Source organism: Argiope bruennichi, chromosome 7 (genome assembly GCF_947563725.1).
Source record: "Argiope bruennichi chromosome 7, qqArgBrue1.1, whole genome shotgun sequence".
In the NCBI taxonomy this organism is placed as follows: domain Eukaryota; kingdom Metazoa; phylum Arthropoda; class Arachnida; order Araneae; family Araneidae; genus Argiope; species Argiope bruennichi.
This window is the reverse complement of record NC_079157.1, coordinates 11,155,158-11,177,493: the sequence shown is the minus strand read 5'-3', so window position 1 is coordinate 11,177,493 and position 22,336 is coordinate 11,155,158. Positions and strand designations below refer to the sequence as shown.

At 42.9% G+C, this 22,336-nt stretch overlaps 29 non-coding genes across 29 annotated transcripts; all 29 read left to right on the top strand.

Annotated features, from left to right (window-relative positions):
* The first annotated feature begins 254 nt into the window (after positions 1 to 254).
* Positions 255 to 327, top strand: Trnaf-gaa (transfer RNA phenylalanine (anticodon GAA)). The gene has a single exon. It is a non-coding gene; the product is annotated as a tRNA-Phe (tRNA).
* A 2,541-nt stretch (positions 328 to 2,868) lies between these two features.
* Positions 2,869 to 2,941, top strand: Trnaf-gaa (transfer RNA phenylalanine (anticodon GAA)). Its single transcript has one exon. It is a non-coding gene; the product is annotated as a tRNA-Phe (tRNA).
* A 10-nt stretch (positions 2,942 to 2,951) lies between these two features.
* Trnad-guc (transfer RNA aspartic acid (anticodon GUC)) lies at positions 2,952 to 3,023 on the top strand. The gene has a single exon. It is a non-coding gene; the product is annotated as a tRNA-Asp (tRNA).
* Positions 3,024 to 4,449: 1,426 nt separating this feature from the next.
* Positions 4,450 to 4,521, top strand: Trnad-guc (transfer RNA aspartic acid (anticodon GUC)). Its single transcript has one exon. It is a non-coding gene; the product is annotated as a tRNA-Asp (tRNA).
* Positions 4,522 to 5,947: 1,426 nt separating this feature from the next.
* Positions 5,948 to 6,019, top strand: Trnad-guc (transfer RNA aspartic acid (anticodon GUC)). Its single transcript has one exon. It is a non-coding gene; the product is annotated as a tRNA-Asp (tRNA).
* A 304-nt stretch (positions 6,020 to 6,323) lies between these two features.
* Trnad-guc (transfer RNA aspartic acid (anticodon GUC)) lies at positions 6,324 to 6,395 on the top strand. The gene has a single exon. It is a non-coding gene; the product is annotated as a tRNA-Asp (tRNA).
* Positions 6,396 to 6,616: 221 nt separating this feature from the next.
* On the top strand, positions 6,617 to 6,689 carry Trnaf-gaa (transfer RNA phenylalanine (anticodon GAA)). Its single transcript has one exon. It is a non-coding gene; the product is annotated as a tRNA-Phe (tRNA).
* Positions 6,690 to 6,699: 10 nt separating this feature from the next.
* Positions 6,700 to 6,771, top strand: Trnad-guc (transfer RNA aspartic acid (anticodon GUC)). The gene has a single exon. It is a non-coding gene; the product is annotated as a tRNA-Asp (tRNA).
* Positions 6,772 to 7,821: 1,050 nt separating this feature from the next.
* On the top strand, positions 7,822 to 7,893 carry Trnad-guc (transfer RNA aspartic acid (anticodon GUC)). The gene has a single exon. It is a non-coding gene; the product is annotated as a tRNA-Asp (tRNA).
* Positions 7,894 to 9,319: 1,426 nt separating this feature from the next.
* Positions 9,320 to 9,391, top strand: Trnad-guc (transfer RNA aspartic acid (anticodon GUC)). Its single transcript has one exon. It is a non-coding gene; the product is annotated as a tRNA-Asp (tRNA).
* Positions 9,392 to 9,612: 221 nt separating this feature from the next.
* On the top strand, positions 9,613 to 9,685 carry Trnaf-gaa (transfer RNA phenylalanine (anticodon GAA)). Its single transcript has one exon. It is a non-coding gene; the product is annotated as a tRNA-Phe (tRNA).
* A 10-nt stretch (positions 9,686 to 9,695) lies between these two features.
* Trnad-guc (transfer RNA aspartic acid (anticodon GUC)) lies at positions 9,696 to 9,767 on the top strand. Its single transcript has one exon. It is a non-coding gene; the product is annotated as a tRNA-Asp (tRNA).
* Positions 9,768 to 10,065: 298 nt separating this feature from the next.
* Trnad-guc (transfer RNA aspartic acid (anticodon GUC)) lies at positions 10,066 to 10,137 on the top strand. Its single transcript has one exon. It is a non-coding gene; the product is annotated as a tRNA-Asp (tRNA).
* A 221-nt stretch (positions 10,138 to 10,358) lies between these two features.
* Trnaf-gaa (transfer RNA phenylalanine (anticodon GAA)) lies at positions 10,359 to 10,431 on the top strand. Its single transcript has one exon. It is a non-coding gene; the product is annotated as a tRNA-Phe (tRNA).
* A 10-nt stretch (positions 10,432 to 10,441) lies between these two features.
* Positions 10,442 to 10,513, top strand: Trnad-guc (transfer RNA aspartic acid (anticodon GUC)). The gene has a single exon. It is a non-coding gene; the product is annotated as a tRNA-Asp (tRNA).
* Positions 10,514 to 11,939: 1,426 nt separating this feature from the next.
* Positions 11,940 to 12,011, top strand: Trnad-guc (transfer RNA aspartic acid (anticodon GUC)). Its single transcript has one exon. It is a non-coding gene; the product is annotated as a tRNA-Asp (tRNA).
* A 292-nt stretch (positions 12,012 to 12,303) lies between these two features.
* Trnad-guc (transfer RNA aspartic acid (anticodon GUC)) lies at positions 12,304 to 12,375 on the top strand. The gene has a single exon. It is a non-coding gene; the product is annotated as a tRNA-Asp (tRNA).
* Positions 12,376 to 13,336: 961 nt separating this feature from the next.
* On the top strand, positions 13,337 to 13,409 carry Trnaf-gaa (transfer RNA phenylalanine (anticodon GAA)). The gene has a single exon. It is a non-coding gene; the product is annotated as a tRNA-Phe (tRNA).
* Positions 13,410 to 13,726: 317 nt separating this feature from the next.
* Trnaf-gaa (transfer RNA phenylalanine (anticodon GAA)) lies at positions 13,727 to 13,799 on the top strand. Its single transcript has one exon. It is a non-coding gene; the product is annotated as a tRNA-Phe (tRNA).
* A 1,502-nt stretch (positions 13,800 to 15,301) lies between these two features.
* Positions 15,302 to 15,373, top strand: Trnad-guc (transfer RNA aspartic acid (anticodon GUC)). The gene has a single exon. It is a non-coding gene; the product is annotated as a tRNA-Asp (tRNA).
* A 597-nt stretch (positions 15,374 to 15,970) lies between these two features.
* Positions 15,971 to 16,043, top strand: Trnaf-gaa (transfer RNA phenylalanine (anticodon GAA)). Its single transcript has one exon. It is a non-coding gene; the product is annotated as a tRNA-Phe (tRNA).
* Positions 16,044 to 17,533: 1,490 nt separating this feature from the next.
* Trnad-guc (transfer RNA aspartic acid (anticodon GUC)) lies at positions 17,534 to 17,605 on the top strand. Its single transcript has one exon. It is a non-coding gene; the product is annotated as a tRNA-Asp (tRNA).
* A 679-nt stretch (positions 17,606 to 18,284) lies between these two features.
* On the top strand, positions 18,285 to 18,356 carry Trnad-guc (transfer RNA aspartic acid (anticodon GUC)). Its single transcript has one exon. It is a non-coding gene; the product is annotated as a tRNA-Asp (tRNA).
* A 973-nt stretch (positions 18,357 to 19,329) lies between these two features.
* Positions 19,330 to 19,402, top strand: Trnaf-gaa (transfer RNA phenylalanine (anticodon GAA)). Its single transcript has one exon. It is a non-coding gene; the product is annotated as a tRNA-Phe (tRNA).
* Positions 19,403 to 20,069: 667 nt separating this feature from the next.
* Trnaf-gaa (transfer RNA phenylalanine (anticodon GAA)) lies at positions 20,070 to 20,142 on the top strand. Its single transcript has one exon. It is a non-coding gene; the product is annotated as a tRNA-Phe (tRNA).
* Positions 20,143 to 20,507: 365 nt separating this feature from the next.
* On the top strand, positions 20,508 to 20,579 carry Trnad-guc (transfer RNA aspartic acid (anticodon GUC)). The gene has a single exon. It is a non-coding gene; the product is annotated as a tRNA-Asp (tRNA).
* Positions 20,580 to 21,552: 973 nt separating this feature from the next.
* On the top strand, positions 21,553 to 21,625 carry Trnaf-gaa (transfer RNA phenylalanine (anticodon GAA)). Its single transcript has one exon. It is a non-coding gene; the product is annotated as a tRNA-Phe (tRNA).
* Positions 21,626 to 21,635: 10 nt separating this feature from the next.
* Positions 21,636 to 21,707, top strand: Trnad-guc (transfer RNA aspartic acid (anticodon GUC)). Its single transcript has one exon. It is a non-coding gene; the product is annotated as a tRNA-Asp (tRNA).
* A 221-nt stretch (positions 21,708 to 21,928) lies between these two features.
* Trnaf-aaa (transfer RNA phenylalanine (anticodon AAA)) lies at positions 21,929 to 22,001 on the top strand. The gene has a single exon. It is a non-coding gene; the product is annotated as a tRNA-Phe (tRNA).
* The last annotated feature ends 335 nt before the right edge of the window (positions 22,002 to 22,336 follow it).

Below are 22,336 nucleotides of genomic sequence, written 5' to 3'. Positions count from 1 at the left end.
TCTCACACGGGAGACCGGGGTCGATTCCCCGACGGGGAGTTTGCGATATTTCTTTAATATTTTTATTGGATAACACTAATAATTCTACATGTGCGCTTTCGATTGACTTTAGAAATCTTGACAAACCACATTCGCTGAGTAACACAATTCTTTATTACATGTATCTTCTCTCGTCCTTTTATGAACAAATAACATCTTGCTGATTCTTTCCAATTTCATTCTGGTAAAGCTGCTTTCCGATTTCCCCTAGGCGTGCCGAAATAGCTCAGTTGGGAGAGCGTTAGACTGAAGATCTAAAGGTCCCTGGTTCGATCCCGGGTTTCGGCAAGCGTAATTGTCCTCGGTAGAACTGTGGTCAGTATCCACGCCTGTCACGCAGGAGACCGTGGTTCGATTCCCCGCCGGCGAGTTTGCTATATTTCTTTAATCTTTTTATTTTTATTGGATAACACTAATAATTCTACATGTTCGCTTTCGATTGACTTTAGAAATCTTGACAAACCACATTCGCTGAGTAACACAATTCTTTATTAGATGTATCTTCTCTCGTCCTTTTATGAACAAATAACATCTTGCTGATTCTTTCCAATTTCATTCTGGTAAAGCTGCTTTCCGATTTCTCCTAGGCGTGCCGAAATAAATCAGTTGGGAGAGCGTTAGACTGAATATTTAAAGGTCCCTGGTTCGATCCCGGGTTTCGGCAAGCGTAACTGTCCTCGGTAGTATAGTGGTCAGTATCCTCGACTGTCACGCGGGAGACCGGGGTTCGATTCCCCGCCGGGGAGTTTGTGATATATCAATAATCTTTTTATTTTTATTGGATAACACTAATAATTCTACATGTGCGCTTTCGATTGACTTTAGAAATCTTGACAAACCACATTCTCTGAGTAACACAATTCTTTATTAGATGTATCTTCTCTCGTCCTTTTATGAACAAATAACATCTTGCTGATTCTTTCCAATTTCATTCTGGTAAAGCTGCTTTCCGATTTCTCCTAGGCGTGCCGAAATAGCTCAGTTGGGAGAGCGTTAGACTGAAGATGTAAAGGTCCCTGGTTCGATCCCGTGTTTCGGCAAGCTTAACTGTCCTCGGTAGTATAGTGGTCAGTATCCCCGCCTGTCACGCGGGAGACCGGGGTACGATTCCCCGCCGGGGAGTTTGCGATATTTCTTTAATATTTTTATTGGATAACACTAATAATTCTACATGTGCGCTTTCGATTGACTTTAGAAATCTTGACAAACCACATTCGCTGAGTAACACAATTCTTCCTTAGATGTATCTTCTCTCGTCCTTTTATGAACAAATAAAATCTTGCTGATTTTTTCCAATTTCATTCTGGTAAAGCTGCTTTCCGATTTCTCCTAGGCGTGCCGAAATAGTTCAGTTGGGCGAGCGTTAGACTGAAGATCTAAAGGTCCCTGGTTCGATACCGGGTTTCGGCAAGCGTAACTGTCCTCGGTAGTATAGTGGTCCGTATCCCCGCCTGTCACGCGGGAGACCGGGGTTCGATTCCCCGCCGGGGAGTTTGTGATATATCAATAATCTTTTTATTTTTATTGGATAACACTAATAATTCTACATGTGCGCTTTCGATTGACTTTAGAAATCTTGACAAACCACATTCGCTGAGTAACACGATTCTTCCTTAGATGTATCTTCTCTCGTCCTTTTATGAACAAATAACATCTTGCTGATTCTTTCCAATTTCATTCTGGTAAAGCTGCTTTCCGATTTCTCCTAGGCGTGCCGAAATAGCTCAGTTGGGAGAGCGTTTGACTGAAGATCTAAAGGTCCCTTGTTCGATCCCGGGTTTCGGCAAGCGTAGCTGTCCTCGGTAGTATAGTGGTCAGTGTCCCCGCCTGTCACGCGGGAGACCGGGGTTCGATTCCCCGCCGGGGAGTTTGCTATATTTCTTTAATATTTTTATTGGATAACACTAATAATTCTACATGTGCGCTTTCGATTGACTTTAGAAATCTTGACAAACCACATTCGCTGAGTAACACAATTCTTTATTAGATGTATCTTCTCTCGTCCTTTTATGAACAAATAACATCTTGCTGATTCTTTCCAATTTCATTCTGGTAAAGCTGCTTTCCGATTCCTCCTAGGCGTGCCGAAATAAATCAGTTGGGAGAGCGTTAGACTGAATATCTAAAGGTCCCTGGTTCGATCCTGGGTTTCGGCAAGCGTAACTGTCCTAGGTAGTATAGTGGTCAGTATCCTCGCCTGTCACGCGGGAGACCGGGGTTCGATTCCCCGCCTGGGAGTTTGCTATATTTCTTTAATCTTTTTATTTTTATTGGATAACACTAATAATTCTACATGTGCGCTTTCGATTGACTTTAGAAATCTTGACAAACCACATTCGCTGAGTAACACAATTCTTTATTAGATGTATCTTCTCTCGTCCTTTTATGAACAAATAACATCTTGCTGATTCTTTCCAATTTCATTCTGGTAAAGCTGCTTTCCGATTTCTCCTAGGCGTGCCGAAATAGCTCAGTTGGGAGAGCGTTAGACAGAAGATCTAAAGGTCCCTGGTTCGATCCCGGGTTTCGGCAAGCGTAGCTGTCCTCGGTAGTATAGTGGTCAGTTTCCCCGCCTGTCACGCGGGAGACCGGGGTTCGATTCCCCGCCGGGGAGTTTGCTATATTTCTTTAATATTTTTATTGGATAACACTAATAATTCTACATGTGCGCTTTCGATTGACTTTAGAAATCTTGACAAACCACATTCGCTGAGTAACACAATTCTTTATTAGATGTATCTTCTCTCGTCCTTTTATGAACAAATAACATCTTGCTGATTCTTTCCAATTTCATTCTGGTAAAGCTGCTTTCCGATTCCTCCTAGGCGTGCCGAAATAGCTCAGTTGGGAGAGCGTTAGACTGAAGATCTAAAGATCCCTGGTTCGATCCCGGGTTTCGGCAAGCGTAACTGTCCTCGGTAGTATAGTGGTCAGTATCCCCGCCTGTCACGCGGGAGACCGGGGTTCGATTCCCCGCCGGGGAGTTTGCTATATTTCTTTAATCTTTTTATTTTTATTGGATAACACTAATAATTCTACGTGTGCGCTTTCGATTGACTTTAGAAATCTTGACAAACCACATTCGCTGAGTAACACAATTCTTTATTAGATGTATCTTCTCTCGTCCTTTTATGTACAAATAACATCTTGCTGATTCTTTCCAATTTCATTCTGGTAAAGCTGCTTTCCGATTTCTCCTAGGCGTGCCGAAATAGCTCAGTTGGGAGAGCGTTAGACTGAAGATGTAAAGGTCACTGGTTCGATCCCGGGTTTCGGCAAGCGTAACTGTCCTCGGTAGTATTGTGGTCAGTATCCCCGCCTGTCACGCGGGAGACCGGGGTTCGATTCCCCGCCGGGGAGTTTGCTATATTTCTTTAATCTTTTTGTTTTTATTGGATAACACTAATAATTCTACATGTGCGCTTTCGATTGACTTTAGAAATCTTGACAAACCACATTCGCTGAGTAACACAATTCTTTATTAGATGTATCTTCTCTCGTCCTTTTATGAACAAATAACATCTTGCTGATTCTTTCCAATTTCATTCTGGTAAAGCTGCTTTCCGATTTCTCGTAGGCGTTCCGAAATAGCTCAGTTGGGAGAGCGTTAGACTGAAGATCTAAAAGTCCCTGGTTCGATCCCGGGTTTCGGCAACCGTAACTGTCCTCGGTAGTATAGTGGTCAGTATCCCCACCTGTCAAGCGGGAGACCGGGGTTCGATTCCCCGCCGGGAATTTTGCGATATAACATTAATATTTTTATTGGATAACACTAATAATTCTACATGTGCGCTTTCGATTGACTTTAGAAATCTCGACAAACCACATTCGCTGAGTAACACAATTCTTCCTTAGATGCATCTTCTCTCGTCCTTTTATGAACAAATAACATCTTGCCGATTCTTTCCAATTTCATTCTGGTAAAGCTGCTTTCCGATTTCTCCTAGGCGTGCCGAAATAGCTCAGTTGGGTGAGCGTTAGACTGAATATCTAAAGGTCCCTGGTTCGATCCCGGGTTTCGGCAAGCGTAACTGTCCTCGGTAGTATAGTGGTCTGTATCCCCGCCTGTCACGCGGGAGACCGGAGTTCGATTCCCTGCCGGGGAGTTTGCTATGTTTCTTTAATCTTTTTATTTTTATTGGATAACACTAATAATTCTACATGTGAGCTTTCGATTGACTTTAGAAATCTTGACAAACCACATTCGCTGAGTAACACAATTCTTTATTAGATGTATCTTCTCTCGTCCTTTTATGAACAAATAAAATCTTGCTGATTCTTTCCAATTTCATTCTGGTAAAGCTGCTTTCCGATTTCTCCTAGGCGTGCCAAAATAGCTCAGTTGGGAGAGCGTTAGACCGAAGATCTAATGGTCGCTGGTTCGATCCCGGGTTTCGGCAAGCGTAACTGTCCTCGGTAGTATAGTGGTAAGTATCCCCGCCTGTCACGCGGGAGACCGGGGTTCGATTCCCCGCCGGGGAGTTTGCTATATTTCTTTAATCTTTTTATTTTTATTGGATAACACTAATAATTCTACGTGTGCGCTTTCGATTGACTTTAGAAATCTTGACAAACCACATTCGCTGAGTAACACAATTCTTTATTAGATGTATCTTCTCTCGTCCTTTTATGAACAAATAACATCTTGCTGATTCTTTCCAATTTCATTCTGGTAAAGCTGCTTTCCGATTTCTCCTAGGCGTGCCGAAATAGCTCAGTTGGGAGAGCGTTAGACTGAAGATGTAAAGGTCACTGGTTCGATCCCGGGTTTCGGCAAGCGTAACTGTCCTCGGTAGTATTGTGGTCAGTATCCCCGCCTGTCACGCGGGAGACCGGGGTTCGATTCCCCGCCGGGGAGTTTGCTATATTTCTTTAATCTTTTTGTTTTTATTGGATAACACTAATAATTCTACATGTGCGCTTTCGATTGACTTTAGAAATCTTGACAAACCACATTCGCTGAGTAACACAATTCTTTATTAGATGTATCTTCTCTCGTCCTTTTATGAACAAATAACATCTTGCTGATTCTTTCCAATTTCATTCTGGTAAAGCTGCTTTCCGATTTCTCGTAGGCGTGCCGAAATAGCTCAGTTGGGAGAGCGTTAGACTGAAGATCTAAAAGTCCCTGGTTCGATCCCGGGTTTCGGCAACCGTAACTGTCCTCGGTAGTATAGTGGTCAGTATCCCCACCTGTCACGCGGGAGACCGGGGTTCGATTCCCCGCCGGGAATTTTGCGATATAACATTAATATTTTTATTGGATAACACTAATAATTCTACATGTGCGCTTTCGATTGACTTTAGAAATCTCGACAAACCACATTCGCTGAGTAACACAATTCTTCCTTAGATGCATCTTCTCTCGTCCTTTTATGAACAAATAACATCTTGCTGATTCTTTCCAATTTCATTCTGGTAAAGCTGCTTTCCGATTTCTCCTAGGCGTGCCGAAATAGCTCAGTTGGGTGAGCGTTAGACTGAATATCTAAAGGTCCCTGGTTCGATCCCGGGTTTCGGCAAGCGTAACTGTCCTCGGTAGTATAGTGGTCTGTATCCCCGCCTGTCACGCGGGAGACCGGAGTTCGATTCCCTGCCGGGGAGTTTGCTATGTTTCTTTAATCTTTTTATTTTTATTGGATAACACTAATAATTCTACATGTGAGCTTTCGATTGACTTTAGAAATCTTGACAAACCACATTCGCTGAGTAACACAATTCTTTATTAGATGTATCTTCTCTCGTCCTTTTATGAACAAATAAAATCTTGCTGATTCTTTCCAATTTCATTCTGGTAAAGCTGCTTTCCGATTTCTCCTAGGCGTGCCAAAATAGCTCAGTTGGGAGAGCGTTAGACCGAAGATCTAATGGTCGCTGGTTCGATCCCGGGTTTCGGCAAGCGTAACTGTCCTCGGTAGTATAGTGGTAAGTATCCCCGCCTGTCACGCGGGAGACCGGGGTTCGATTCCCCGCCGGGGAGTTTGTGATATATCAATAATCTTTTTATTTTTATTGGATAACACTAATAATTCTACATGTGCGCTTTCGATTGACTTTAGAAATCTTGACAAACCACATTCGCTGAGTAACACAATTCGTTATTAGATGTATCTTCTCTCGTCCTTTTATGAACAAATAACATCTTGCTGATTCTTTCCAATTTCATTCTGGTAAAGCTGCTTTCCGATTTCTCCTAGGCGTGCCGAAATAGCTAAGTTGGGAGAGCGTTAGACTGAAGATCCAAAGGTCCCTGGTTCGATCTCGGGTTTCGGCAAGCGTAACTGTCCTCGGTAGTATAGTGGTCAGTATCCCCGCCTGTCACGCGGGAGACCGGGGTTCGATTCCCCGCCGAGGAGTTTGCTATATTTCTTTAATCTTTTTATTTTTATTGGATAACACTAATAATTCTACATGTGCTCTTTCGATTGACTTTAGAAATCTTGACAAACCACATTCGCTGAGTAACACAATTCTTTATTAGATGTATCTTCTCTCGTCCTTTTATGAACAAATAACATCTTGCTGATTCTTTCCAATTTCATTCTGGTAAAGCTGCTTTCCGATTCCTCCTAGGCGTGCCGAAATAGCTCAGTTGGGAGAGCGTTAGACTGAAGATCTAAAGATCCCTGGTTCGATCCCGGGTTTCGGCAAGCGTAACTGTCCTCGGTAGTATAGTGGTCAGTATCCCCGCCTGTCACGCGGGAGACCGGGGTTCGATTCCCCGCCGGGGAGTTTGCTATATTTCTTTAATCTTTTTATTTTTATTGGATAACACTAATAATTCTACGTGTGCGCTTTCGATTGACTTTAGAAATCTTGACAAACCACATTCGCTGAGTAACACAATTCTTTATTAGATGTATCTTCTCTCGTCCTTTTATGAACAAATAACATCTTGCTGATTCTTTCCAATTTCATTCTGGTAAAGCTGCTTTCCGATTTCTCGTAGGCGTGCCGAAATAGCTCAGTTGGGAGAGCGTTAGACTGAAGATCTGAAAGTCCCTGGTTCGATCCCGGGTTTCGGCAACCGTAACTGTCCTCGGTAGTATAGTGGTCAGTATCCCCACCTGTCACGCGGGAGACCGGGGTTCGATTCCCCGCCGGGAATTTTGCGATATAACATTAATATTTTTATTGGATAACACTAATAATTCTACATGTGCGCTTTCGATTGACTTTAGAAATCTCGACAAACCACATTCGCTGAGTAACACAATTCTTCCTTAGATGTATCTTCTCTCGTCCTTTTATGAACAAATAACATCTTGCTGATTCTTTCCAATTTCATTCTGGTAAAGCTGCTTTCCGATTTCTCCTAGGCGTGCCGAAATAGCTCAGTTGGGTGAGCGTTAGACTGAATATCTAAAGGTCCCTGGTTCGATCCCGGGTTTCGGCAAGCGTAACTGTCCTCGGTAGTATAGTGGTCTGTATCCCCGCCTGTCACGCGGGAGACCGGAGTTCGATTCCCTGCCGGGGAGTTTGCTATGTTTCTTTAATCTTTTTATTTTTATTGGATAACACTAATAATTCTACATGTGCGCTTTCGATTGACTTTAGAAATCTTGACAAACCACATTCGCTGAGTAACACAATTCTTTATTAGATGTATCTTCTCTCGTCCTTTTATGAACAAATAAAATCTTGCTGATTCTTTCCAATTTCATTCTGGTAAAGCTGCTTTCCGATTTCTCCTAGGCGTGCCAAAATAGCTCAGTTGGGAGAGCGTTAGACCGAAGATCTAATGGTCGCTGGTTCGATCCCGGGTTTCGGCAAGCGTAACTGTCCTCGGTAGTATAGTGGTAAGTATCCCCGCCTGTCACGCGGGAGACCGGGGTTCGATTCCCCGCCGGGGAGTTTGTGATATATCAATAATCTTTTTATTTTTATTGGATAACACTAATAATTCTACATGTGCGCTTTCGATTGACTTTAGAAATCTTGACAAATCACATTCGCTGAGTAACACAATTCTTTATTAGATGTATCTTCTCTCGTCCTTTTATGAACAAATAACATCTTGCTGATTCTTTCCAATTTCATTCTGGTAAAGCTGCTTTCCGATTTCTCCTAGGCGTGCCGAAATAGCTCAGTTGGGAGAGCGTTAGACTGAAGATGTAAAGGTCACTGGTTCGATCCCGGGTTTCGGCAAGCGTAACTGTCCTCGGTAGTATTGTGGTCAGTATCCCCGCCTGTCACGCGGGAGACCGGGGTTCGATTCCCCGCCGGGGAGTTTGCTATATTTCTTTAATCTTTTTGTTTTTATTGGATAACACTAATAATTCTACATGTGCGCTTTCGATTGACTTTAGAAATCTTGACAAACCACATTCGCTGAGTAACACAATTCTTTATTAGATGTATCTTCTCTCGTCCTTTTATGAACAAATAACATCTTGCTGATTCTTTCCAATTTCATTCTGGTAAAGCTGCTTTCCGATTTCTCGTAGGCGTGCCGAAATAGCTCAGTTGGGAGAGCGTTAGACTGAAGATCTAAAAGTCCCTGGTTCGATCCCGGGTTTCGGCAACCGTAACTGTCCTCGGTAGTATAGTGGTCAGTATCCCCACCTGTCACGCGGGAGACCGGGGTTCGATTCCCCGCCGGGAATTTTGCGATATAACATTAATATTTTTATTGGATAACACTAATAATTCTACATGTGCGCTTTCGATTGACTTTAGAAATCTCGACAAACCACATTCGCTGAGTAACACAATTCTTCCTTAGATGCATCTTCTCTCGTCCTTTTATGAACAAATAACATCTTGCTGATTCTTTCCAATTTCATTCTGGTAAAGCTGCTTTCCGATTTCTCCTAGGCGTGCCGAAATAGCTCAGTTGGGTGAGCGTTAGACTGAATATCTAAAGGTCCCTGGTTCGATCCCGGGTTTCGGCAAGCGTAACTGTCCTCGGTAGTATAGTGGTCTGTATCCCCGCCTGTCACGCGGGAGACCGGAGTTCGATTCCCTGCCGGGGAGTTTGCTATGTTTCTTTAATCTTTTTATTTTTATTGGATAACACTAATAATTCTACATGTGAGCTTTCGATTGACTTTAGAAATCTTGACAAACCACATTCGCTGAGTAACACAATTCTTTATTAGATGTATCTTCTCTCGTCCTTTTATGAACAAATAAAATCTTGCTGATTCTTTCCAATTTCATTCTGGTAAAGCTGCTTTCCGATTTCTCCTAGGCGTGCCAAAATAGCTCAGTTGGGAGAGCGTTAGACCGAAGATCTAATGGTCGCTGGTTCGATCCCGGGTTTCGGCAAGCGTAACTGTCCTCGGTAGTATAGTGGTAAGTATCCCCGCCTGTCACGCGGGAGACCGGGGTTCGATTCCCCGCCGGGGAGTTTGTGATATATCAATAATCTTTTTATTTTTATTGGATAACACTAATAATTCTACATGTGCGCTTTCGATTGACTTTAGAAATCTTGACAAATCACATTCGCTGAGTAACACAATTCTTTATTAGATGTATCTTCTCTCGTCCTTTTATGAACAAATAACATCTTGCTGATTCTTTCCAATTTCATTCTGGTAAAGCTGCTTTCCGATTTCTCCTAGGCGTGCCGAAATAGCTCAGTTGGGAGAGCGTTAGACTGAAGATCTAAAGGTCCCTGGTTCGATCCCGGGTTTCGGTAAGCGTAACTGTCCTCGGTAGTATAGTGGTCAGTATCCCCGCCTGTCACGCGGGAGACCGGGGTTCGATTCCCCGCCGGGGAGTTTGCTATATTTCTTTAATATTTTTATTGGATAACACTAATAATTCTACATGTGCGCTTTCGATTGACTTTAGAAATCTTGACAAACCACATTCGCTGAGTAACACAATTCGTTATTAGATGTATCTTCTCTCGTCCTTTTATGAACAAATAACATCTTGCTGATTCTTTCCAATTTCATTCTGGTAAATCTGCTTTCCGATTTCTCCTAGGCGTGCCGAAATAGCTAAGTTGGGAGAGCGTTAGACTGAAGATCCAAAGGTCCCTGGTTCGATCTCGGGTTTCGGCAAGCGTAACTGTCCTCGGTAGTATAGTGGTCAGTATCCCCGCCTGTCACGCGGGAGACCGGGGTTCGATTCCCCGCCGAGGAGTTTGCTATATTTCTTTAATCTTTTTATTTTTATTGGATAACACTAATAATTCTACATGTGCTCTTTCGATTGACTTTAGAAATCTTGACAAACCACATTCGCTGAGTAACACAATTCTTTATTAGATGTATCTTCTCTCGTCCTTTTATGAACAAATAACATCTTGCTGATTCTTTCCAATTTCATTCTGGTAAAGCTGCTTTCCGATTCCTCCTAGGCGTGCCGAAATAGCTCAGTTGGGAGAGCGTTAGACTGAAGATCTAAAGATCCCTGGTTCGATCCCGGGTTTCGGCAAGCGTAACTGTCCTCGGTAGTATAGTGGTCAGTATCCCCGCCTGTCACGCGGGAGACCGGGGTTCGATTCCCCGCCGGGGAGTTTGCTATATTTCTTTAATCTTTTTATTTTTATTGGATAACACTAATAATTCTACGTGTGCGCTTTCGATTGACTTTAGAAATCTTGACAAACCACATTCGCTGAGTAACACAATTCTTTATTAGATGTATCTTCTCTCGTCCTTTTATGAACAAATAACATCTTGCTGATTCTTTCCAATTTCATTCTGGTAAAGCTGCTTTCCGATTTCTCCTAGGCGTGCCGAAATAGCTCAGTTGGGAGAGCGTTAGACTGAAGATGTAAAGGTCACTGGTTCGATCCCGGGTTTCGGCAAGCGTAACTGTCCTCGGTAGTATTGTGGTCAGTATCCCCGCCTGTCACGCGGGAGACCGGGGTTCGATTCCCCGCCGGGGAGTTTGCTATATTTCTTTAATCTTTTTGTTTTTATTGGATAACACTAATAATTCTACATGTGCGCTTTCGATTGACTTTAGAAATCTTGACAAACCACATTCGCTGAGTAACACAATTCTTTATTAGATGTATCTTCTCTCGTCCTTTTATGAACAAATAACATCTTGCTGATTCTTTCCAATTTCATTCTGGTAAAGCTGCTTTCCGATTTCTCGTAGGCGTGCCGAAATAGCTCAGTTGGGAGAGCGTTAGACTGAAGATCTGAAAGTCCCTGGTTCGATCCCGGGTTTCGGCAACCGTAACTGTCCTCGGTAGTATAGTGGTCAGTATCCCCACCTGTCACGCGGGAGACCGGGGTTCGATTCCCCGCCGGGAATTTTGCGATATAACATTAATATTTTTATTGGATAACACTAATAATTCTACATGTGCGCTTTCGATTGACTTTAGAAATCTCGACAAACCACATTCGCTGAGTAACACAATTCTTCCTTAGATGTATCTTCTCTCGTCCTTTTATGAACAAATAACATCTTGCTGATTCTTTCCAATTTCATTCTGGTAAAGCTGCTTTCCGATTTCTCCTAGGCGTGCCGAAATAGCTCAGTTGGGTGAGCGTTAGACTGAATATCTAAAGGTCCCTGGTTCGATCCCGGGTTTCGGCAAGCGTAACTGTCCTCGGTAGTATAGTGGTCTGTATCCCCGCCTGTCACGCGGGAGACCGGAGTTCGATTCCCTGCCGGGGAGTTTGCTATGTTTCTTTAATCTTTTTATTTTTATTGGATAACACTAATAATTCTACATGTGCGCTTTCGATTGACTTTAGAAATCTTGACAAACCACATTCGCTGAGTAACACAATTCTTTATTAGATGTATCTTCTCTCGTCCTTTTATGAACAAATAAAATCTTGCTGATTCTTTCCAATTTCATTCTGGTAAAGCTGCTTTCCGATTTCTCCTAGGCGTGCCAAAATAGCTCAGTTGGGAGAGCGTTAGACCGAAGATCTAATGGTCGCTGGTTCGATCCCGGGTTTCGGCAAGCGTAACTGTCCTCGGTAGTATAGTGGTAAGTATCCCCGCCTGTCACGCGGGAGACCGGGGTTCGATTCCCCGCCGGGGAGTTTGTGATATATCAATAATCTTTTTATTTTTATTGGATAACACTAATAATTCTACATGTGCGCTTTCGATTGACTTTAGAAATCTTGACAAATCACATTCGCTGAGTAACACAATTCTTTATTAGATGTATCTTCTCTCGTCCTTTTATGAACAAATAACATCTTGCTGATTCTTTCCAATTTCATTCTGGTAAAGCTGCTTTCCGATTTCTCCTAGGCGTGCCGAAATAGCTCAGTTGGGAGAGCGTTAGACTGAAGATCTAAAGGTCCCGGGTTTCGGTAAGCGTAACTGTCCTCGGTAGTATAGTGGTCAGTATCCCCGCCTGTCACGCGGGAGACCGGGGTTCGATTCCCCGCCGGGGAGTTTGCTATATTTCTTTAATATTTTTATTGGATAACACTAATAATTCTACATGTGCGCTTTCGATTGACTTTAGAAATCTTGACAAACCACATTCGCTGAGTAACACAATTCGTTATTAGATGTATCTTCTCTCGTCCTTTTATGAACAAATAACATCTTGCCGATTCTTTCCAATTTCATTCTGGTAAAGCTGCTTTCCGATTTCTCCTAGGCGTGCCGAAATAGCTAAGTTGGGAGAGCGTTAGACTGAAGATCTAAAGGTCCCTGGTTCGATCTCGGGTTTCGGCAAGCGTAACTGTCCTCGGTAGTATAGTGGTCAGTATCCCCGCCTGTCACGCGGGAGACCGGGGTTCGATTCCCCGCCGGGAAGTTTAAGATATAACATTAATATTTTTATTGGATAACACTAATAATTCTACATGTGCGCTTTCGATTGACTTTAGAAATCTCGACAAACCACATTCGCTGAGTAACACAATTCTTCCTTAGATGTATCTTCTCTCGTCCTTTTATGAACAAATAACATCTTGCTGATTCTTTCCAATTTCATTCTGGTAAAGCTGCTTTCCGATTTCTCCTAGACGTGCCGAAATAGCTCAGTTGGGAGAGCGTTAGACTGAAGATATAAAGCTCCCTGGTTCGATCCCGGGTTTCGGCAAGCGTAACTGTCCTCGGTAGTATAGTGGTCAGTATCCCCGTCTGTCACGCGGGAGACCGGGGTTCGATTCCCCGCCGGGGAGTTTGCTATATTTCTTTAATCTTTTTATTTTTATTGGATAACACTAATAATTCTACATGTGCGCTTTCGATTGACTTTAGAAATCTTGACAAACCACATTCGCTGAGTAACACAATTCTTTATTAGATGTATCTTCTCTCGTCCTTTTATGAACAAATAACATCTTGCTGATTCTTTCCAATTTCATTCTGGTAAAGCTGCTTTCCGATTTCGCCTAGGCGTGCCAAAATAGCTCAGTTGGGAGAGCGTTAGACTGAAGATCTAAAGGTCCCTGGTTCGATCCCGGGTTTCGGCAAGCGTAACTGTCCTCTGGAAGCGTGTAGTATAGTGGTCAGTATCCCCGCCTGTCACGCGGGAGACCGGGGTTCGATTCCCCGCCGGGGAGTTTGCGATATAACATTAATCTTTTTATTTTTATTTTTATTGGATAACACTAATAATTCTACATGTGCGCTTTCGATTGACTTTAGAAATCTCGACAAACCACATTCGCTGAGTAACACAATTCTTCCTTAGATGTATCTTCTCTCGTTCTTTTATGAACAAATAACATCTCGCTGATTCTTTCCAGTTTCATTCTCATAAAGCTGCTTTCCGATTTCTCCCAGGCGTGCCGAAATAGCTCAGTTGGGAGAGCGTTAGACTGAAGCTCTAAAGGTCCCTGGTTCGATCCCGGGTTTCGGCAAGCGTAGCTGTCCTCGGTAGTATAGTGGTCAGTATCCCCGCCTGTCACGCGGGAGACCGGGGTTCGATTACCCGCCGGCGAGTTTTCTATATTTCTTTAATCTTTTTATTTTTATTGGATAACACTAATAATTCTACATGTGCGCTTTCGATTGACTTTAGAAATCTTGACAAACCACATTCGCTGAGTAACACAATTCTTCCTTAGATGTATCTTCTCTCGTCCTTTTATGAACAAATAACATCTTGCTGATTCTTTCCAGTTTCATTCTGATAAAGCTTCTTTCCGATTTCCCCTCGGCGTACCGAAATAGCTCAGTTGGGAGAGAGTTAGACTGAAGATCTAAAGGTCCCTGGTTCGATCCCGGGTTTCGGCAAGCGTAACTGTCCTCGGTAGTATAGTGGTCAGTATCCCCGACTGTCACGCTGGAGCCTGGGGTTCGATTCCCCGCCTGGGAGTTTGCTATATTTCTTTAATCTTTTTATTTTTATTGGATAACACTAATAATTCTACATGTGCTCTTTCGATTGACTTTAGAAATCTTGACAAACCACATTCGCTGAGTAACACAATTCTTCCTTAGATGTATCTTCTCTCGTCCTTTTATGAACAAATAACATCTTGCTGATTCTTTCCAGTTTCATTCTGATAAAGCTGCTTTCCGATTTTTCCTAGGCGTGCCGAAATAGCTCAGTTGGGAGAAGGTTAGACTGAAGATCTAAAGGTCCCTGGTTCGATCCCGGGTTTCGGCAAGCGTAACTGTCCTCGGTAGTATAGTGGTAAGTATCCCCGCCTGTCACGCGGGAGACCGGGATTCGATTCTCCGCCGGGGAGTTTGCGATATAACATTTATCTTTTTATTTTTATTGGATAACACTAATAATTCTACATGTGCTCTTTCGATTGACTTTAGAAATCTTGACAAACCACATTCGCTGAGTAACACAATTCTTTATTAGATGTATCTTCTCTCGTCCTTTTATGAACAAATAACATCTTGCTGATTCTTTCCAGTTTCATTTTGATAAAGCTGCTTTCCGATTTCTCCTAGGCGTGCCGAAATAGCTCAGTTGGGAGAGCGTTAGACTGAAGATATAAAGGTCCCTGGTTCGATCCCGGGTTTCGGGACGCGTAACTGTCCTCGGTAGTATAGTGGTCAGTATCCCCGACTGTCACGCGGGAGACCGAGGTTCGATTCCCCGCCTGGGAGTTTGCTATATTTCTTTAATCTTTTTATTTTTATTGGATAACACTAATAATTCTACATGTGCGTTTTCGATTGACTTTAGAAATCTTGACAAACCACATTCGCTGAGTAACACAATTCTTTATTAGATGTATCTTCTCTCGTCCTTTTATGAACAAATAACATCTTGCTGATTTTTTCCAATTTCATTCTGGTAAAGCTGCTTTCCGATTTCTCCTAGGCGTGCCGAAATAGCTCAGTTGGGAGACCTTTAGACTGAAGATCTAAATTTCCCGGGTTTCGGCAAGCGTAACTGTCCTCGGTAGTATAGTGGTCAGTATCCCCGCCTGTCACGCGGGAGACCGGGGTTCGATTCCCCGCCGGGGAGTTTGCTATATTTCTTGAATCTTTTTATTTTTATTGGATAACACTAATAATTCTACATGTGCGCTTTCGATTGACTTTAGAAATCTTGACAAACCACATTCGCTGAGTAACACAATTCTTCCTTAGATGTATCTTCTCTCGTCCTTTTATGAACAAATAACATCTTGATGATTCTTTCCAATTTCATTCTGGTAAAGCTGCTTTCCGATTTCTCCTAGGCGTGCCGAAATAGCTCAGTTGGGAGAGCGTTAGACTGAAGATCTAAAGGTAACTGGTTCGATCCCGGGTTTCCGCAAGCGTAACTGTCCTCGGTAGTATAGTGGTCAGTATCCCCGCCTGTCACGCGGGAGACCGGGGTTCGATTCCCCGCCGTCGAGTTTGCTATATTTCTTTAATCTTTTTATTTTTATTGGATAACACTAATAATTCTACATGTGCGCTTTCGATTGACTTTAGAAATCTTGACAAACCACATTCGCTGAGTAACACAATTCTTCCTTAGATGTTTCTTCTCTCGTCCTTTTATGAACAAATAACATCTTGCTGATTCTTTCCAATTTCATTCTGGTAAAGCTGCTTTTCGATCTCTCCTAGGCGTGCCGAAATAGCTCAGTTGGGAGAGCGTTAGACTGAAGATCTAAAGGTCCCTGGTTCGATCCCGGGTTTCGGCAAGCGTAACTGTCCTCGGTAGTATAGTGGTCAGTATCCCCGGCTGCCACGCGGGAGACCGGGATTCGATTCCCCGCCGGGGAGTTTGCGATATAACATTAATCTTTTTATTTTTATTGGATAACACTAATAATTCTACATGCGCGCTTTCGATTGACTTTAGAAATCTTGACAAACCACATTCGCTGAGTAACACAATTCTTTATTAGATGTATCTTCCCTCGTCCTTTTATGATCCAATATCATCTTGCTGATTCTTTCCAGTTTCATGCTGGTAAAGCTGCTTTCCGATTTCTCCTAGGCGTGCCGCAATAGCTCAGTTGGGAGAGCTTTAGACTGAAGATCTAAAGGTCCCGGGTTTCGGCAAGCGTAACTGTCCTCGGTAGTATAGTGGTCAGTATCCCCGCCTGTCGCGCGGGAGACCGGGGTTCGATTCCCCGCCGGGGAGTTTGCTATATTTCTTTAATCTTTTTATTTTTATTGGATAACACTAATAATTCTACATGTGCGCTTTCGATTGACTTTAGAAATCTTGACAAACCACATTCGCTGAGTAACACAATTCTTCCTTAGATGTATATTCTCTCGTCCTTTTATGAACAAATAACATCTTGCTGATTCTTTCCAGTTTCATTCTGATAAAGCGTCTTTCCGATTTCCCCTAGGCGTACCGAAATAGCTCAGTTGGGAGAGCGTTAGACTGAAGATCTAAAGGTCCCTGGTTCGTTCCCGGGTTTCGGCAAGCGTAACTGTCCTCGGTAGTATAGTGGTCAGTATCCCCGCCTGTCACGCGGGAGACCTGGGTTCGATTCCCCGATGGGGAGTTTGCGATATAACATTAATCTTTTTATTTTTATTGGATAACACTAATAATTCTACATGCGCGCTTTCGATTGACTTTAGAAATCTTGACAAACCACATTCGCTGAGTAACACAATTCTTTATTAGATGTATCTTCTCTCGTCCTTTTATGAACAAATAACATCTTGCTGGTTCTTTCCAATTTCATTCTGATAAAGCTGCTTTCCGATTTCTCCTAGGCGTGCCGAAATAGCTCAGTTGGGAGAGCGTTAGACTGAAGATCTAAAGGTCCCTGGTTCGATCCCGGGTTTCGGGAAGCGTAACTGTCCTCGGTAGTATAGTGGTCAGTATCCCCGCCTGTCACGCGGGAGACCGGGATTCGATTCTCCGCCGGGGAGTTTGCGATATAACATTGATCTTTTTATTTTTATTGGATAACACTAATAATTCTACATGTGCTCTTTCGATTCACTTTAGAAATCTTGACAAACCACATTCGCTGAGTAACACAATTCTTCCTTAGATGTATCTTCTCTCGTCCTTTTATGAACAAATAACATCTTGCTGATTCTTTCCAGTTTCATTCTGGTAAAGCTGCTTTCCGATTTCTCCTAGGCGTGCCGAAATAGCTCAGTTGGGAGAGCTTTAGACTGAAGATCTAAAGGACCCGGGTTTCGGCAAGCGTAACTGTCCTCGGTAGTATAGTGGTCAGTATCCCCGCCTGTCACGCGGGAGACCGGGGTTCGATTCCCCGCCGGGGAGTTTGCTATATTTCTTTAATCTTTTTATTTTTATTGGATAACACTAATAATTCTACATGTGCGCTTTCGATTGACTTTAGAAATCTTGACAAACCACATTCGCTGAGTAACACAATTCTTCCTTAGATGTATCTTCTCTCGTCCTTTTATGAACAAATAACATCTTGCTGATTCTTTCCAATTTCATTCTGGTAAAGCTGCTTTCCGATTTCTCCTAGGCGTGGCGAAATAGCTCAGTTGGGAGAGCGTTAGACTGAAGATCTAAAGGTCCCTGGTTCGATCCCGGGTTTCGGCAAGCGTAACTGTCCTCGGTAGTATAGTGGTCAGTATCCCCGCCTGTCACGCGAGAGACCGGGGTTCGATTCCCCGCCGTCGAGTTTGCTATGTTTCTTTAATCTTTTTATTTTTATTGGATAACACTAATAATTCTACATGTGCGCTTTCGATTGACTTTAGAAATCTTGACAAACCACATTCGCTGAGTAACACAATTCTTCCTTAGATGTATCTTCTCTCGTCCTTTTATGAACAAATAACATCTAGCTGATTCTTTCCAATTTCATTCTGGTAAAGCTGCTTTCCGATTCCCCTAGGCGTGCCGAAATAGCTCAGTTGGGAGAGCGTTAGACTGAAGATCTAAAGGTCCCTGGTTCGATCCCGGATTTCGGCAAGCGTTACTGTCCTCGGTAGTATAGTGGTCAGTATCCCCGCCTGTCACGCGGGAGACCGGGGTTCGATTCCCCGCCGGGGAGTTTGTGATATATCAATAATCTTTTTATTTTTATTGGATAACACTAATAATTCTACATGTGCGCTTTCGATTGACTTTAGAAATCTTGACAAACCACATTCGCTGAGTAACACAATTCTTCCTTAGATGTATCTTCTCTCGTCCTTTTATGAACAAATAACATCTTGCTGATTCTTTCCAGTTTCATTTTGATAAAGCTGCTTTCCGATTTCTCCTAGGCGTGCCGAAATAGCTCAGTTGGGAGAGCGTTAGACTGAAGATCTAAAGGTCCCTGGTTCGATCCCGGCTTTCGGCAAGCGTAACTGTCCTCGGTAGTATAGTGGTCAGTATCCCCGCCTGTCACGCGGGAGACCGAGGTTCGATTCCCCGCCCGGGAGTTTGCTATATTTCTTTAATCTTTTTATTTTTATTGGATAACACTAATAATTCTACATGTGCGGTTTCGATTGACTTTAGAAATCTTGACAAACCACATTCGCTGAGTAACACAATTCTTCCTTAGATGTATCTTCTCTCGTCCCTTTATGAACAAATAACATCTTGCTGATTCTTTCCAGTTTCATTCTGATAAAGCTGCTTTCCGATTTCTCCTAGGCGTGCCGAAATAGCTCAGTTGGGAGAGCGTTAGACTGAAGATCTAAAGGTCTCTGGTTCGATCCCGGGTTTCGGCAAGCGTAACTGTCCTCGGTAGTACAGTGGTCAGTATCCCCGCCTGTCACGCGGGACACCGGGGTTCGATTACCCGCCGGAGCGTTTGCGATATAATATTAATCTTTTTATTTTTATTGGATAACACTAATAATTCTACATGTGCTCTTTCGATTGACTTTAGAAATCTTGACAAACCACATTCGCTGAGTAACACAATTCTTCCTTAGATGTATCTTCTCTCGTCCCTTTATGAACAAATAACATCTTGCTGATTCTTTCCAGTTTCATTCTGATAAAGCTGCTTTCCGATTTCTCCTAGGCGTGCCGAAATAGCTCAGTTGGGAGAGCGTTAGACTGAAGATCTAAAGGTCCCTGGTTCGATCCCGGGTTTCGGCAAGCGTAAATGTCCTCGGTAGTATAGTGGTCAGTATCCCCGCCTGTCACGCGGGAGACCGAGGTTCGATTCCCCGCCTGGGAGTTTGCTATATTTCTTTAATCTTTTTATTTTTATTGGATAACACTAATAATTCTACATGTGCTCTTTCAATTCACTTTAGAAATCTTGACAAACCACATTCGCTGAGTAACACAATTCTTCCTTAGATGTATCTTCTCTCGTCCTTTTATGAACAAATAACATCTTGGTGATTCTTTCCAGTTCCATTCTGGTAAAGCTGCTTTCCGATTTCTCCTAGGCGTACCGAAATAGCTCAGTTGGGAGAGCTTTAGACTGAAGATCTAAAGGTCCCGGGTTTCGGCAAGCGTAACTGTCCTCGGTAGTATAGTGGTCAGTATCCCCGCCTGTCACGCGGGAGACCGGGGTTCGATTCCCCGCCGTCGAGTTTGCTATATTTCTTTAATCTTTTTATTTTTATTGGATAACACTAATAATTCTACATGTGCGCTTTCGATTGAGTTTAGAAATCTTGACAAACCACATTCGCTGAGTAACACAATTCTTCCTTAGATGTATCTTCTCTCGTCTTTTTATGAACAAATAACATCTTGCTGATTCTTTCCAATTTCATTCTGGTAAAGCTGCTTTCCGATTTCTCCTAGGCGTGCCGAAATAGCTCAGTTGGGAGAGCGTTAGACTGAAGATCTAAAGGTCCCTGGTTCGATCCCGGGTTTCGGCAAGCGTAACTGTCCTCGGTAGTATAGTGGTCAGTATCCACGCGGGACACCGGGGTTCGATTACCCGCCGGAGCGTTTGCGATATAACATTAATCTTTTTATTTTTATTGGATAACACTAATAATTCTACATGTGCTCTATCGATTGACTTTAGAAATCTTGACAAACCACATTCGCTGAGTAACACAATTCTTCCTTAGATGTATCTTCTCTCGTCCTTTTATGAACAAATAACATCTTGCTGATTCTTTCCAGTTTCATTCTGGTAAAGCTGCTTTCCGATTTCTCCTAGGCGTGCCGAAATAGCTCAGTTGGGAGAGCTTTAGACTGAATATCTAAAGGTCCCGGGTTTCGGCAAGCGTAACTGTCCTCGGTAGTATAGTGGTCAGTATCCCCGCCTGTCACGCGGGAGACCGGGGTTCGATTCCCCGCCGGGGAGTTTGCTATATTTCTTTAATCTTTTTATTTTTATTGGATAACACTAATAATTCTACATGTGCGCTTTCGATTGACTTTAGAAATCTTGACAAACCACATTCGCTGAGTAACACAATTCTTCCTTAGATGTATCTTCTCTCGTCCTTTTATGAACAAATAACATCTTGCTGATTCTTTCCAATTTCATTCTGGTAAAGCTGCTTTCCGATTTCTCCTAGGCGTGCCGAAATAGCTCAGTTGGGAGAGCGTTAGACTGAAGATCTAAAGGTAACTGGTTCGATCCCGGGTTTCGGCAAGCGTAACTATCCTCGGTAGTATAGTGGTCTGTATCCCCTCCTGTCACGCGGGAGACCGGGGTTCGATTCCCCGCCGTCGAGTTTGCTATATTTCTTTAATCTTTTTATTTTTATTGGATAACACTAATAATTCTACATGTGCGCTTTCGATTGACTTTAGAAATCTTGACAAACCACATTCGCTGAGTAACACAATTCTTCCTTAGATGTATCTTCTCTCGTCCTTTTATGAACAAATAACATCTTGCTGATTCTTTCCAATTTCATTCTGGTAAAGCTGCTTTCCGATTTCCCCTAGGCATGCCGAAATACCTCAGTTGGGAGAGCGTTAGACTGAAGATCTAAAGCTCCCTGGTTCGATCCCGGGTTTCGGAAAGCGTAACTGTCCTCGGTAGTATAGTGGTCAGTATCCCCGCCTGTCACGCGGGAGACCGAGGTTCGATTCCCCGCCGTCGAGTTTGCTATATTTCTTTAATCTTTTTATTTTTATTGGATAACACTAATAATTCTACATGTGGGCTTTCGATTGACTTTAGAAATCTTGACAAACCACATTCGCTGAGTAACACAATTCTTCCTTAGATGTATCTTCTCTCGTCCTTTTATGAAGAAATTACATCTTGCTGATTCTTTCCAATTTCATTCTGGTAAAGCTGCTTTCCGATTTCTCCTAGGCGTGCCGAAATAGCTCAGTTGGGAGAGCGTTAGACTGAAGATCTAAAGGTCCCTGGTTCGATCCCGGGTTTCGGCAAGCGTAACTGTCCTCGGTAGTATAGTGGTCAGTATCCCCGCCTGTCACGCGGGAGACCGGGGTTCGATTCCCCGCCGGGGAGTTTGTGATATATCAATAATCTTTTTATTTTTATTGGATAACACTAATAATTCTACATGTGCTCTTTCGATTCACTTTAGAAATCTTGACAAACCACATTCGCTGAGTAACACAATTCTTCCTTAGATGTATCTTCTCTCGTCCTTTTATGAACAAATAACATCTTGCTGATTCTTTCCAGTTTCATTCTGGTAAAGCTGCTTTCCGATTTCTCCTAAGCGTGCCGAAATAGCTCAGATGGGAGAGCGTTAGACTAAAGATCTAAAGGTCCCTGGCTCGATCCCGGGTTTCGGCAAGCGTAACTGTCCTCGGTAGTATAGTGGTCAGTATCCCCGCCTGTCACGCGGGAGACCGGGGTTCGATTCCCCTCCGGGGCGATTGCGATATAACATTAATCTTTTTATTTTTATTGGATAACACTAATAATTCTACATGTGCTCTTTCGATTGACTTTAGAAATCTTGACAAACCACATTCGGTGAGTAACACAATTCTTCCTTAGATGTATCTTCTCTCGTCCTTTTATGAACAAATAACATCTTGCTGATTCTTTCCAGTTTCATTCTGATAAGGCTTCTTTCCGATTTCCCCTAGGCGTACCGAAATAGCTCAGTTGGGAGAGCGTTAGAC